This window comes from Chiloscyllium punctatum, chromosome 2, assembly GCF_047496795.1.
Source record: "Chiloscyllium punctatum isolate Juve2018m chromosome 2, sChiPun1.3, whole genome shotgun sequence".
Lineage (NCBI taxonomy): Eukaryota > Metazoa > Chordata > Chondrichthyes > Orectolobiformes > Hemiscylliidae > Chiloscyllium > Chiloscyllium punctatum.
The window spans coordinates 55,086,057-55,102,250 of NC_092740.1; positions in this window are offsets into that span (position 1 = coordinate 55,086,057).

The following is a 16,194-nucleotide window of genomic DNA, read 5'->3' on the forward strand; positions in this document are numbered from 1 at the left end:
AACATACAATAAGAAAATATTCAGCAGATCTATCAGATTCTATGGCAAGAGAACCAGAGTCAATGTTTCAAATCTGTGTCCTTGCTTCAGAACTTGTGTGGAGTTCTGTGGACTCAGTATACCGAACTGAAAATGAGTGTGGAATCTTATAGGGATGTGAATGATATGGGCTATGGTGAGAAATGCGGCAGAATTGCATGTAAAGTTTAATGAGGCATTTCTCATTTCATCATTGAATTAGATTTGACATTGAGGTGATTCTTGCTAGATAGTGGTGAGTTGCCCAATTAAAGGGATTACTGTTTGTGAGCAATGTTATTACCTTCAGATCTCAGCTCATTAATAGGCAGCTTTTTATACCATGGGCAAACTGGATGTCCAGAGTTCTCGATATAGAAGTTGGAGCAGTTACCTGGCAATATCAAGTCGTCACTTGCTCCAAAGGATCTCAATGTTGGAACCATGAATCAAAGAGTCTTTACAAATACATTAAGGACAAAAGGGTAACTAGGGAGAGAATAGCGCCCCTCAAAGATCAGCAAGACGGCCTTTATGTGGAGCTGCAGAAAATGGGGGAGATACTAAATGAGTATTTTGCATCAGTATTTACTGTGGAAGATATAGACTATAGGGAAATAGATGGTGACATCTTACAAAATGTCCATATTACAGAGAAGGAAGTGCTGGATGTCTTTAAACAGGTAAAGGTAGATAAATCCCCAGGATCTGATCAGGTGTACTTGAGAACTCCGTGGGAAGCTAGAGAAGTGGTTGCTGGGCCTCTTACTGAGATATTTGTATCATCAATAGTCACAGGTGTGATGCTGGAAGACTGGAGGTTGGCTAACGTGATGTCACTATTTAAGAAGGGTGGTAAAGACAAGCCAGGGAACTATAGAGCAATGAGCCTGACGTCGGTGGTGGGCAAGTTGTTGGAGGGAATCCTCAGAGACAGGATGTACATGTATTTGGAAAGGCAAGGACTGATTAGGGATAGTCAACATGGCTTTGAGCGTGGGAAATCATGTCTCACTAACTTGATTGAGTTTTTTGAGGAAGTAACAAAGAAGACTGATGAGGGCAGAGAGGTAGATGTGATCTATATGGACTTCAGTAAGGCGTTCGACAAGATTCCCCATGGGAGACTGAATAGCAAGGTTAGATCTCATGGAAAATAGGGAGGACTAGCCATTTGGATACAGAACTGGCTGAAAGGTGGAAGACAGAGTGGTGATGGAGTGTTGTTTTTCAGACTGGAGGACTGTGACCAGTGGAGTGCCACAAGGATAGGTGCTGGGCCCTCTACTTTTTGTCATTTACATAAATGGTTTGGATACGAGCATAAGAGGTACAGTTAGTAAGTTTGCAGATGACACCAAAATTGGATGTATTGGGCAGAGAAGAGGGTTACCTCAGATTACAACAGGATCTGGACCAGATGGGCCAATGAGCTGAGAAGTGGCAGATGGAGTTTAATTCAGATAAATGCGAGGTGCTGCATTTTGGGAAAGCAAATCTTAGCAGGACTTATACACTTAATGGTAAGGTCCTAGGGAGTGTTACTGAACAAAGAGATCTTGGTGTGCAGGGTCTTAGCTCCTTGAAAGTGCAGTCTCAGGTAGATAGGATAGTGAAGAAGGCATTAGATATGCTTTCCTTTATCTGTCAGAGTATTGAGTACAGGAGTTGGGAGGTCATGTTGCAGCTGTACGGGACATTGGTTAGGCCACTGTTGGAATATTGCATGCAATTCTGGTCTCCTTCCTATCGGAAAGATGTTGTGAAACTTGAAAGGGTTCAGAAAAGATTTACAAGGATGTTACCAGGGTTGGAGGATTGGAACTATCAGGAGAGGCTGAACAGGCTGGGGCTGTTTTCCCTGGAGTTTCGGAGGCTATGGGATGACCTTATAGATGTTTATAAAATTATGAGGGGCATGGATAGGATAAATAGGCAAAGTCTTTTCCCTGGAGTCGGGGAGTCTGAAACTAAAGGGCATAGGTTTAGGGTGAGAGGGGAAAGATATAAAAGAGATCAATGGGGCAACTTTTTCAGGCAGACTGTGGTACATGTATGGAATGAGCTGCCAGAGAAAGTGGTGGAGGCTGGTACAATTGCAACATTTAAGAGGCATTTGGATGGGTATATGAATAGGAAGGGTTTGGAGGGATATGGGTGGGGTGCTGGCAGGTGGGACTAGATTGGGTTGAGATATCTGGTCGGCATGGACAGGTTGGCCTGAAGGGTCTGTTTCTGTGCTGTACATCTCTATGACTCTATGACTCTATCTCATGCTTTTTGAGGCACCAGCCGCATAAACTCCTTAACTGTGGATATTAGCATCTGTCATGGCCAGTGTCTGAGGCCAATGAGGCACATCTGCAATCTATTTATAGTACACATTTGCACTTAAGTGCGGCACCTTTGGTTAAAATGGCACATTAGGAAGCCACCTCTAATCTGCTGATATCTGCATTTTACTGCAACACATTCAGAACATCAGACCCAGCTTAGAGGGGATGTTGGTTACAACCTACACACCACCTTCTACCTTTCTGAGAAACCATGTTAATTCTGAATACAATGTGTGAAATGAAACCCTGATTCAGCTGTTTTGCGTTAAGCAGCTGAAAAGATTCCTCTCAATGATTCTTGAACAAGCAACAACAAACAACTGTCATTGGTGACATGGGATACATGTGCCAGGACATTAACCAAAAGTCACCTGGAACATTTCTTACTTATCATTGCTCTGGATACTTGTTTCATAATAAATCAATTTTTTTTTAATTAAAGGAGCAAGATTGATGGGTCCTTTCATTCTGAACCTAATATAAAGAAGGTATAGAATTGATGTATTGGTAACTGCTAAATTATTCAAATACATGTTATGAGCAATGGAATAGTGGGACTGCAGAAAGACTACCCATTCCTTCAGGCTTGTTTTAACCAAGCTTAAAGAGAAATAAATAATTACAATTTTATATCCATTACAGAGACATGGCAACATGGTCACATGGATTGGGAACTAAATATTGCTGGGTACATGATATGCAGGAAATGAACGAAGGTAGGAAAAGGTGAAGGTGTACCTCAGTTAATTAACGTTACATTAGAGACAGATGACTAATGCTCGAGAAATCAGGAAGTCGAGGCAGTTCAGGGAGAGATGAGAAACGAAAGATGCATTCAGTTAGTATTGTATTCCTAACAGAAACCACACAGCAAAACAGAGTAAAAAGCAATTCAGCTTGGCTAATAGGCACAGCAATAATCATGGGGAATTTTAATTAACTTGTAGATGAGAAAAATTAAATGGGTAACTTAGATAAGGAATTTACAGGCTGTTGTTGGCATGGTTTCTTGAACTCATACATTCTGAGCCAACCAGTTAGTAAACTATCCCAGGTCTTGTACTGTGTAACAGGAGAGGATGAATCAACAAGCCTTTAATGAAGCTGCCCTGAGGAAGCAGTGGCCAAATGTGATTCATTTTTACATTCAGTACAAAGGAGTGAAGAGTGGAGACATCTTTTTGTTCACCTCCCCACTTATATATCCTGTGCCAGGCAGTAACAAGATGTTCTTATTGTCATCACAATGATTTCCCCATTTCTGCCATGTGTCAAGGTAAAGAACTGAGCAGAGATGAGGTACTTTCTATCAAAACAGATCATAAATTTGGAACAACGCAGACTACATTACACATGCTTCATTCCAGTTGTGCAGAATATTTGGCAGAGAGCTGGAGACAGGTTGCTTTTCTGTGTGATTTCAGAGGAAGGAACTTAAACAGGAGCATTAAATGACTGAAAAATGAAGAATGGGGGTAAGCTGGAACCTAACTAATTAAAACAAAATCCATATAATATAGGAGACAATAAACATTCTACTTACTCAGAAAGTCACATGAGAAATAGTTATGAAGATGGTAACCCTGTTCCCCACAAACTTCTCTAACTGTAGCATGTATTGGAGAAATGCCTTTCGATGATTCTCCTGTAATTATAAGATGAAATTTCAAGTTACTTTATGCTTAATGTAAAATGTATGTGAATTAAAATAAGTCAGGGTTGTGGGATCAGCTTCACATTCAGCTCCAAAACCATTTAAAATAGGATAGTGGCACGCTTCACTTTATCCCCATAACCCTTGATTCTCTTAATTATTAGAAACCTGTCTATCTCAGCCTGCAGTATACTTAACAACCCAGCCTCAACAGCTTTTTGTGGTAAAGAGCTTCACAGATTTATCATCCACTAAGAGAAAATAATTCCTCTTTACTGCTATTTTAAATGGGTGATTCCTTACACTGAGATCATGTCCTCAGGTCCTTGAACCTTAAAAATCTTACATATTTGATAAGGTCTCCACTTTTTCTTTGAAACTCGAATGAATACAAGCTCAGTCTACTCATAGCAAAATCCATCTATACCTATAATCAAGTAACTGAACCGTTCTGGACTGCATCTAATACCACTATGTGTTTCCTTTGATAAGAGGACTCACAGTATTCCTGCTGCGGTGTTGTATGGTTTTATCAAAATTTCCATATTTTAATATTTCATTCCCTTTGAAATAAAGAATTTTTGTAAGATTACTATCAGTGCATCCACTACATCTGCAGCTATTTCCTAAAACTTTTAGGATAGATTCCATCATGTCCAGATGGCTTGTTGGCCTTTAGCCCTATTAGTAATCCAACTGCTTTTTCTCCAGTGATAACTGTTCTTATTTGCTCCTCTCTTCATTTAGGTCCTTGATTATTTAATATCTTTAAAACATGATTAGTGTCCTCCAGCATGCAAACTGATGTAAAATATTTGTTCAACTTTTCTGCCATTTTCTGGCTCCCCATTATTTACTTAGTCTCATCCTCTAAGGGACCTACATTTGCTATTGTCTCTTTCTTCCTTCTTATACATTGAAATAAGCTCTTACTGAACCATTTTGATGTTACTCATTAGTTTGCCTTCAAAGTTTATTTTCTCCTACTTTATTTTTTTGTCAGTTTTTAAAACTTTTTCAATCGTTTGATTTTCCATCAACCTTTTTCATATTTCACGTGTTTTTCTTTTAACTTGATACTGGCAATCAATACCAATTCCTCAATCAGCAGTATCCAGACAGAGAAATATGACTTAGAGTGTAAATTCAGCTCAATGCTTCTTTCTGTCCATTCATTTGCATGAAAAATCATGTGCTAAGATCCATCTTTTCATGTATTGCATTCCTTCAAGCACCACACTGGTTGAACTGGCCAGCATGGAATCAATTTTATTATTCGCTACTAATGTTGAACAGAATGATTTCAGTTTTCTCTCTTTACATCCTTTCCCAAAAATAATTATTAATTTGAATTGCAGTACCATTGATATCAGCAGTCCTGCAACCCCCACACCAAATGCTTGCTCATTTTTACATATGAATGTCAGCAGACTATTTGATCCTGGGGTTTAGCACATACATCCATAGAACTTCTTCTTGGAATGGACTAATTAGTTCAGGAATTGTATCTTGAAAGTGAACTTATGGAAAGCGACTGGCCCAGGTGGAGTCCCTAACCATTCAGTCAAACAAGCTGAAGGGAGTATTCACAGACATTTTTAACCTCTCCATACTGTGATCTGAAATCCCCATCCGCTTCAGGAAGACCACAATTTTCTCCGTCCCAAAGAAAAATCATGCAGTCTGCCTCATTGACTACTGCCCAGTGGCTCTGACCTACATGATGCTAATGTTGATCTTTCTCTCTCTGCGCCTTCGCTGCAGCCATGACACTGTATGCTGCACTCTGTTCTGCTGCCCTGTTGCACATTATATGGTACAATCTGTCTGTATAGTATGCAAAACAACACCTTTCACTGTATCTTGGTACATGTGGCAGCAATAAATCAATTAATCAATCAAACAATCTCTCTTCCAAACTGAGCAGAGACTATTGGTCCATTACAGTCCTAGCTGAGATCAGAGTCAATTTGGAGTGTTCCATTGACCAAGGAATGTGTCAGCTCCAGGTTATACACTACACCAAGTTGGAACTTCAAGGTAGTATTTGATAGGATATGACAACAAAGAGCAATAGCAAAACTGGTATGAATGAGAATCAGACAAAAAGTTTGGTTAGACTCATACCTAACAGAAAGAAACATGATTGAGGTTGTTGGAGGTATTCTTCAGGATGGTTTTCTAATCCCAACCAGCTTCAGCTACTTGAGCATGATCTTTTTTTTAATTCATTCATGGGATGAGTGCATGACTGGCTAGGCTAGCATTTATTGCCCATCCCAGAGGGCAATTAAGAGTCAATCACATTGCTGTGGATATGGAGTCACATGCAGACTAGACCAAGGATGGAATTTCCTTCTGTAAATGACATTAGTGAACCAGATGTGCTTTTACAACAATCAACAACAGATTCATGGTTGAATTCAAATTCCACCATCTGCCATACAGGAATTTGAACCTTGGTTCCCAAAACATTGCCTAGGTCCCTGAATTAATAGTCCAGTAATACCACGAGGCCATAGCCTCCTCTCCTTTTGCTATCATAAGGTTCGAAGCTGGGACATTCACTGGCGATTCCATAATGTTCTGCTCCATTTGAAACTGTAATTGATTACTTGTTAACATCCAGACCCTGGCTGATCAGTAGCAGACAATAGCTGTCTCCTACAAGCAAGAATCCCATGATCATCCCTTGATATTCAATGGCATTACCCCCATTACATCCCCACTGCGAACATCCTTGGGGGCGGGGTTACCATTGACCCGAAATTGAACCTGACTAGCCATATAAATTGTGTGACTACAACAGCAGGGTAATAAGTTGGAAAACAGATCAGCAATGAATGTTAGCCTAGCCAGCAATGCCCACATCTCATGAACATTTTTTAAAGTTAAATTTGCCTCTTAGCTAACCAGGTCCTTTTTTTATCTGCTTGATTCAAAAATCTTTAAGGGGATTTACTTTGCTGAAAGTTCATTCATTTCTTTGCTGACATAAGATCGTGTCCTTGTTCTGTGACTAGTACTCATTGACGTCTGAGCTCCTATCCAGTTATAGTGTGGAGTAGACTAATTATAGAAAGACCCAAGCCATTAAAAGAGGTCAGGGGAAAATTTTAGAAAACACCACAGAGAGAAGTCACAGAGGTCAGGATCTGAAGCTGGAGCAAGTAAAAAGAAAGATGCTTCAAAGAAAGTACTTAATAGGTGGTGGTGAGTTTGATTATTTGATGTCGGGACAGTCTGGTGAGCGGCGACAGAGAGATTGTGTGTTGTGGTCTGTAATTGTTAGCACGTGGGAAGTCATGCCATGGCTTTAACAGTAAGGATGAGCATTGCCGGCTGGAAAACAAGAAATCAAAGATGTAACATAGGAGAAGATTGGATATTTAGTGCAGCCCTTGAAAGTATTTTCATCACAATTGTGGTTATCCAAATCCTTGCTTCTCTGCTTCCTTCTGCTGCAGCTGCTTCTCCCTTCTCAGCTGAGCAGTAAATGAGGCAACCCTGTTACCTTGACATCCAGCAAATCGTGCTCCTGCTTGTTTTTGTAAGAAAATCATTTTTAAAAATATAGACAGATAATTAGCTTGATTCACAACTCCCTACAAGGAGGATTAGTTTGATATGATTGTAGAGTGTGTCTCCACTGAGCTTCTATTAAATGTGAGTGTCCTGCTGGATATCAACTCGGTATTCAAAGGCCAGGCTGCTGATCTTCTGCACTTTTAGAGCTTTTTCTTTCACATAATTATGTAATGCCCCATATCTTGCTATAGGACAGTGGTCATTGCAGCAATGTGGTCTGGAATTATGCACTGACATTACCCAGTATTTCCAATGGGCAATTACTTGGAATCTGTAGTCCTTCACAAAATCCTCAACTCTGAGTCAGAGTTGGAGGCTTTAGAATGTTCCTTCTTGTAATAGTGACCAAGGGAAGACTAAAGGAGCTAAAGGCTTCTGTAACTCCCGGCTAACTATAAAAAACAGAGTGTCCCCATTCCTCCCCCAATGTCTAACCTGAGCACCCCCTCCCCATCACCTGTCCTGGTCCCATGGTCTCAGCCCTGCCCTCCATACCCACACTTTACCCCAGGAGTCCCCTCACCGTGCATGAAGTCAGCTCCCCCATGATTTCCCCCTGCACCAAACTACCCACCTCTTGAATTCACCACTCCTCCCCCAACATCCCTCAAACTGCACCTGAACTTATTGCCCCATGGACACATTATGGTTTTGACCTCAACCAATTCCTGTCCTCAATTCTCCACTTCCTGACCAAATCTGAACGAAATCTCTCCCATGGCCACCATCCCCAAACAGACCTGCCCCAACATCCACAGTAACCACCCCAAGTCTATGCTCTTGACCTACCCTAAGCCCTCAGTCACTCACATTTCACTTCATCCCCTACCCACCTGCCACACTACCTCTGATCCACTTTGTGTTATATCCTTTGTCTTTCAGTGCCCCCATCTAGTTGGCAGCCTAAACCCAACTCCTTGACACCATAACATCTCAACCACCTGACACTCTACTCCTCACCCACCAGATATGCTATCCCACTCATCTTTTTGGCACTATAGCCCCTATTCCCCTGACAATCACTCACACCACACTTAACTTGTATCAGTCAATATCAAAATGGTTTTGAACTTTTAAACATTGGAATATGGCAATTGTTGCTGTAAAAGTGAGGCACAGCTCTAGCTCTGCTCCACTCTAAATCTGCATGCATCAACCACTAGACTGAATAGCTGTTGCATTATGTTCAATTTCCCACTCAGATTTAGAGTCGCAGTCATAGAGATGCATAGCATGGAAACAGACCCTTCGGTACAACTCGTCCATGCCGACCAGATATCCCAACCCAATCTAGCCCCACCTGCCCGCAGCCCCCCCACATCTCTCCAAACCCTTCTGATTCATATACTCATCCAGATACCTTTTAAATGTTGAAATTGTACCAGCCTCCACCACTTCCTCTGGCAGCTCATTCCATACCTGTACCACTCTCTGAGTGAAAATCTTACCCCTTAGCTCTCTTCTTTATCTCTCTCCTCTCACCCTAAACCTATGCCCTCTAGTTCTGGACTCCCCCACCCCAGGGAAGAAACTTTGTCTATTCATCCTCTCCAAGCCCCTCATGATTTTATAAACCTCGATAAGGTCACCCCTCAGCCTCTGACATTCCAGGAAAAACAGCCCCAGCCTGTTCAATCTCCCCTGATAGCTCAAATCCTCCAACCCTGGCAACATCCTTGTAAATCTTTTCTGAACCCTTTCAGCTTTAAAACTGATTTCAGTTATGAAATTCCATTAGAATACAGAAAGTCAATCATGAATTTTAAAATCTAAATGCACTTGAGTTATAATTAAGCAGCTCACACGTGCTGACTCAGAAGGCTAAATGTGGCAATCTGTTTTTCTAGAATTGTATGTGGTCAGTGGGGTGTGGTTGTTAGTTAGCCTGTCTGCTGTCTCTCTATACTCTTCTAATTCCAGAAAATCTGCCATTTTCTGTTTTACTTTAAGCCTCCTGACTATACAGGTTTGCAACAATGAACAGAATTCTATTCTCCTGCATTCCACTGAAACTCAATTGTATGTTTTGTAATAAAATGCTATTTGCTTTGAATGACTTGGCTCAGATGCATTTGTGAACATTTTCACGCTTACTTGGAGTCCTCACCCACAATTTGTCCTCCCACATTTAAGTTTCTGGTGCATCAGTGAAAAAAACAGCTTGTGCAGTATTAATGCAGAAGCAACAGAAATCTGACACAATCTTCAATAATCTCACCCTTCATGACCTTACTGAAGTATGACACTCACCTCTGAATAAAACTCAAGTGCAGCACTGACCGATACAGGTTTTCCTTATCATTCAAGATTACATAATTCAGAGACTAGTTTTTAATCCGCTGATGAACCTATTCTTTTTTTCACAGTCTTTCAAAAATTCTCTTGTACTGATGGTGAAAATGAAACATAGATATGTTCAGAAGTTTCTCTTTCCTATTTCAGCATTGATAATCTTACCTTTTTGATAGCACCAGAAACAATACAACTCCACGTTAAGAATGATATTAAACATTTAAAAAAAGTTGAGGCATATTGCACTTGAAATGTAAACTCTGTTTTCTCTCAATATGTTCTGTCAGATCTGCCATGTTTCTCTAATTTGTTTAAAATAGTAAACAAACAAAAATGATTGAGGAATTATGTTGAGGATAAGTTGAGTATACATAATCTTTAAAAATAGTTTAAACATTTTGCACATGTAAATCAAAGTAATGCCACAAGGATCGGTGCTGTGTCCTCTACTTTTTGTCATTTACATAAATGATTTGGATGCGAGCATAAGAGGTACAGTTAGTAAGTTTGCAGGTGACACCAAAATTGAAGGTGTAGCGGACAGTGAAGAGGGTTACCTCAGATTACAACGGGATCTGGACCAGATGGGCCAATGGGTTTGAGAAGTGGCAGATGGAGTTTAATTCAGATAAATGTGAGGTGCTGCATTTTGGGAAAGCAAATCTTAGCAGGACTTATACACTTAATGGTAAGGTCCTAGGGAGTGTTGCTGAACAAAGAGACCTTGGAGTGCAGGGTATTAGCTCCTTGAAAGTGGAGTTGCAGGTAGATAGGATAGTGAAGAAGGCATTTGGTACTCTTTCCTTTATTGATCAGAGTATCGAGTACAGGAGTTGGGATGTCATGTTGCGGCTGTACAGGACATTGGTTAGGCCACTGTTGGAATATTGTGTGCAATTCTGGTCCTCTTCCTATTGGAAAGATGTTGTGAAACTTGAAAGGGTTCAGAAAAGACTTACAAGGATGTTGCCAGGGTTGGAGGATCTGAGTTACAGGGAGAGGCTGAACGGGCTGGGGCTGTTTTCCCTGGAGCATTGGAGGCTGAGGGGTGACCTTTTGGAGGTTTATAAAATTATGAGGGACATGGATAGGATAAATAGACAAAGTCTTTTCCCTGGGATCGGGGAGTCCAGAACTAGAGGGCATAGGTCAAGGGTGAAAGGGAAAAGATATAAAAGAGACCTAAGGGGCAACCTTTTCACAAAGAGGGTGGCACGTGTATGGAATGAGCTGCCAGAGGATGTGGTAACATTTAAGAGGCATTTGGATAGTTATATGAATAGGAAGGGTTTGGAGGGATATGGGCCGGGTGCTGGCAGGTGTGACTAGATTGGGTTGGGATATCTGGTCGGCATGCATAGGTTGGACCGAAGGGTCTGTTTCCATGCTGTACATCTCAATGACTCTATTATCATGGTGAATTTAAGCCATTGGCATCCATTTGCAAAGATTCCAGTGCTTTCTAGATTCATCATTTGAGGTTAAGCATAATTCTTGAGAGGGAAATGAGATTGTCTTCCTATTTCCTTACTCACTATCACAATCGCTCCAACATTTTTAAGAAATGTAAAACCAGGTATAGTATAAAACAGGGACAGAGACTGGAGTTGTGCATGTTTTTGAGTTTTCTTTTCACAATGACTAAAATACATAACTAACACTTGCCCATAATAGCTCTGTATACTGGATTAAATCAATCTATTTTTGAACTCGAGTTCTGCACTGACATTTTTACCACCTTAATAATATTCAGCATATGGTGGCCTTCAGAGGGAATTACGTTGTGAATTTCCTGTCCCATTGATATCCAAGCCTGTGTAACTTGGGTGAGAGTAGTTGGACTGCCTGGAAAAGTCTGTGCAGCATTTAAAAATAATATTTGATCTTGATGCTTCAGTCACAGACTAGAGGAAAACCAACAGATATCAATGTATTAAGGTGAAATAGAAGTCCTTGACATCAAGGCATCTAGAAGTTCGAGCAAAATTGGAGTCAATGGGAGTCAGGGGCAGAACACTGGTTAGAGTCATGCTTCATGCAAAGAGAGATAGTTGTGGTTATTGGTAGTCAATTTCAATGACCTTCCTCCTATCATAAGGTCAGGGTTGGGATATTCATTGATGTCTGAACTAAGTTTAGCACAGTTCATGACTCGTCAGATGCTGAAATGGTTTGTGTCCAAATGCAGTATGACCTGGATTGATATGTGGCAAGTAATAATAATGCCATGAAAATGCCAGTGTGATGGAACACTTCCTACTTGCCTGGCTGAATGCATTTCTGACAACACTCACAAAGTATGATACCACCCAAGACAAAGCAATCTACTTGATTAGCACCCCATCCAACACATTTGAGATTTATACAATCGGAGCAGTGTGTACAATCTACAAGATACACTGTAGAAAGTCACTAAGCATCTTTTAACAAAATCTTCCAAACTCATGACATTTACCAACTAGAAGGATAAGAGCAGCATGTCCACGGGAATATCACCTGCAAGATCGCCTCCAAGCCACAAACAACCTGATTTTGATCTATATAACTGCTCCTTTAATGTCGCTGGGTCAAAATCTCAGATCTCCCTTTCTAACACATTGTGGATGTCCCTATACTCCCACAATTGCACCTTCTCAAAAAAACAGTTCACCACAGCAATGTGCGCATCCAATGAATGAATGAAAATAGTGTCAGTAATCTTTTTAATAAGATTGTACAGAATTGTACTCAATCACCAAGTGTACACAAAAGCAGAAGGAATGGCTCCAAGCCATTGAAGGAGAATTCTTTCAGCAGGTAATAAAGGCAGAGCATTCTGTTTTCACTTTCTGGATGTGACCATACCTACACAGAGGTATTAGTCATACTACCCACCGAGTACCAACTCTTTCACTCCATAGATTGCAGATGAATTCCAAATCTTCAGCAGTGCAGGTGTGCTAAGACATTGCATATCCATCATTCTGTTTCAGGTCTGCCAATACACTGGCCCATTCTTCATTTTCTAGAACCATAGAACCGTGGAAGGTGGCACAGTGGCACAGTGGTTAGCACTGCTGCCTCACAGAGCCAGAGACCCGGGTTCAATTCCCACCTCAGGTGACTGTCTGTGTGGAGTTTGCACGTTCTCCCCGTGTCTGTGTGGGTTTCCTACCGGTGCTCCGGTTTCCTCCCACAGTCCAAAAATGTGCAGGTTAGGTGAATTGGCCATGCTAAATTGCCCGTAGTGTTAGGTGAAGGGGTAAATGTAGGGGAATGGGTCTGGGTGGGTTGCACTTCAGCGGGTCGGTGTGGACTTGTTGGGCCGAAGGGCCTGTTTCCACACTGTAAGTAATCTAGTAAGAACCCTACGCAAGTTATGGCATAGATAGAAGTCATTCCACTCGTCATATCTGAGCCAGATTAACTTGAAAATACATCCCTTCGTAGGTGGTTTGTAGTTTATCTTCAGCATACCCTATGTTATTTAGTTCTCACCACTACATACATAGAAAATAATACAATTCCTTTGACTAATAACATCTAATTTAATAATCTCATACCTCTTTACTGCAGCTTGTTTAAGTAAAATGATAAAGTCTCCTTGATTGTGAGTCTTACTCTCATCTTCCTGCAGGATAAGTAGAGACATGATATCCACAGCAGGTTTTCTCAATTGTCAGTATTACATCTCCTTTGACAGTTGTAGAATTTGTGGTGGGGAGAGGCAGCGCTGTTGTTATGGAACATAGAAATGTAGGCCACATTGTGTCAGTGCTAGGTTACAAATTAATTTGCTATGTTTTTGTCCTGGTCTCCCATGAATACAGACCATCATAATATTTCATCCATTTACTAATTTCTTGAGTGACATTTACTGCCTGTAGTGTGGGCCCATCACCAGCTGGAAACAGTGTTGGAATAATGAAATTAAGTCACCAAACAATAATTTAGCTCAGGCCTCCAAGCCCCATTGAAGGGTGACTGTCTTCAGCAGCAGCAACCCGAAGGACAGGGGTTTGGACCAGGGGCCTGCCGGGAGCGGTGAGTCACTGATTTGAACCTTTAAAAACTTACCACAAGTGCAGGAGTCCTCCATTTCTGTTTTTCAGTGGCAGCAGCAACTCAAAAGGTGGGAGCTTGCACCAGGGCCCACTGGGAGTGGTGAGTCACTGATTTGTGCATTTAAATTTGAAGTCGGAGAGCAGAGGTTTCTGGGAGAGGAGGGACCTTTTACTTATATTTCCGTCCAGCTATATAAGTCAGTGTTTTCTCAACCTGAGACCCTACCTTTGTAGGGCCTCCCGCCCAACCACCTCCTATAACCTTAAAAACCAGGAACATATCAGGTAAGCATCTCTTCTTTTTTACTTTGTGACTAGGGGATGAGCAGGGATGGCAGTGCAGGTAGAGCAATGTTCCTCCTGCATGATGTTTGAGGTGAGGGACACCATTAGTGTTCCACCCAAGTACATCTGCAGGAAGTGCACCCAAAACCTGCTCTTCTAAGACCATTAGGGAACTGAAGCAGGAGCTAGATGAACTTCGGATCATTCGGGAGGCAGAGGCTGTGATAGATAAGAGTTACAGGGAAGTAGTTACTCCTAGGCATGAAGAAAGCTGGGTGACTGTTCGAAGGGGGAAAACACAGTCGGTGGAGGGATCCCCTGTGGCCGTTCCCCTGAAAAACATGTATACCGTTTTGGATACTGTTGAGGGGGATGACTTACCAGGGGTATGCAGTGCGGACCAGGTCTCTGGCAGAGAGCCTGTCCCTGTTGGACAGAAGGAAAGGAGAGTGTTAGTCATTGGGGACTCGATAGTTAGAGGCTCAGATAGAAGGTTTGTTGGGAATGAATGAGTCTCGCAGTTGGTGTGTTGCCTCCCAGGTGCCAGGGTCCGTGATGTCTCAGATCATATCTTTGGGATCCTGAAGGGAGAGGGTGACCAGCCTCAGGTCATTGTCCATGTAGGTACCAGCCATATAGGTAGAAAGAGGGTTAGGGATGTAAGGCAGGATTTCAGGGAAAGCTAGGGTGGAAGCTGAGAGCTGGAACAAACAGAGTTGCTATCTCTGGTTTGTTACCCATGCCACGTGATAGCGGGGCAAGGAATCGGGAGAGATATCAGCTGAATACGTGGCTGCAAGGATGGTGCAGGAGGGAGGGTTTCAGGTTCTTGGATAATTGGGGCTTATTCTGGGGAAGGTGGGACTTGTACAAACAGGACGATCTTCACTAGAACCAGTGGGGTACTAATATCCTGGGTGGGAAATTTGCTGGTGCTGTTTGGGTGGGTTTAAACTAGCTCAGCAGGGGGGTGGGAACAAGAGGTGTAGTTGCAGTGCACAGGAGGATGACAGTAGGAAGGACTGGGACAGGAGTTCAGGGTCACAGGAATGTGCTGATAGACAGCAAAGTGATTTGAAGAGTGTCGAATTCAACGCTATAAGTATCCGAAATAAGGTAGGTGAGCGTGAAGCATGGATAGGTACCTGGGACTTCGATGTTGTGGCCATTTTGGAGACATGGATAGGGCAGGGTGAGGAATGGATGTTGCAGGTTCCAGGGTTTAGATCTTCCATTAAGAACAGGCAAGGCGGTTGAAGAGGGGGAGGCGTGGCCTTGTTAGTCAAGGATAGTATAACGGTGGCTGAGAGAACAAATGATGAGGACTCAACTTCTGAGGTAGTCTGGGCTGAGGTTAGAAACAGGAGAGGAGAGGTCACACTGCTGGGAGTTTTAATAGGCCTCAGTAGAGTTCCAGGGAGGGTGGAAGAGAGGATTAGCAAAATCATTCTGGTAAGAGTGAAAGGAACAGGGTGGTGATTATGGGGGTCTTTAACTTCCCAACATTGACTGGAAATGCTATAACCCTAGTACGTCGGATAGATCAGTTTTTGTCCAATGTGTACAGGAAGGTTTGCTGACACAGTATGTCGAAAGGCCGACAAGAGGGGAGGCCACACTGGATCTGGTGTTTGGTAATGAACCAGGCCAGGTGTTTGATTTAGTTGGAGGTGAGAACTTTGGAGAGAGTGACCATAATTCAGTTATGTTTAGTTTAGCGATGGAAATGGATAGGTACATGCCACAGGTCAAGAGTTATCGATGGGGAAAGGGCAATTATAATGTGATTAGGCAAGAATTAGGATGCATGGAATGGGGTAGCAAAATGCAGGGGATGTAGACAATGGAAATGTGAAGCTAATTTAAGGAACAGATATTACGTGTCCTTGATAAGTATGTCCCTGATAGGCAGAGAGGAAGTGATAAGGTAAGGGAACCATGGTTTACAACAGAAATTGCATCTCTTGTTACGAGGAAG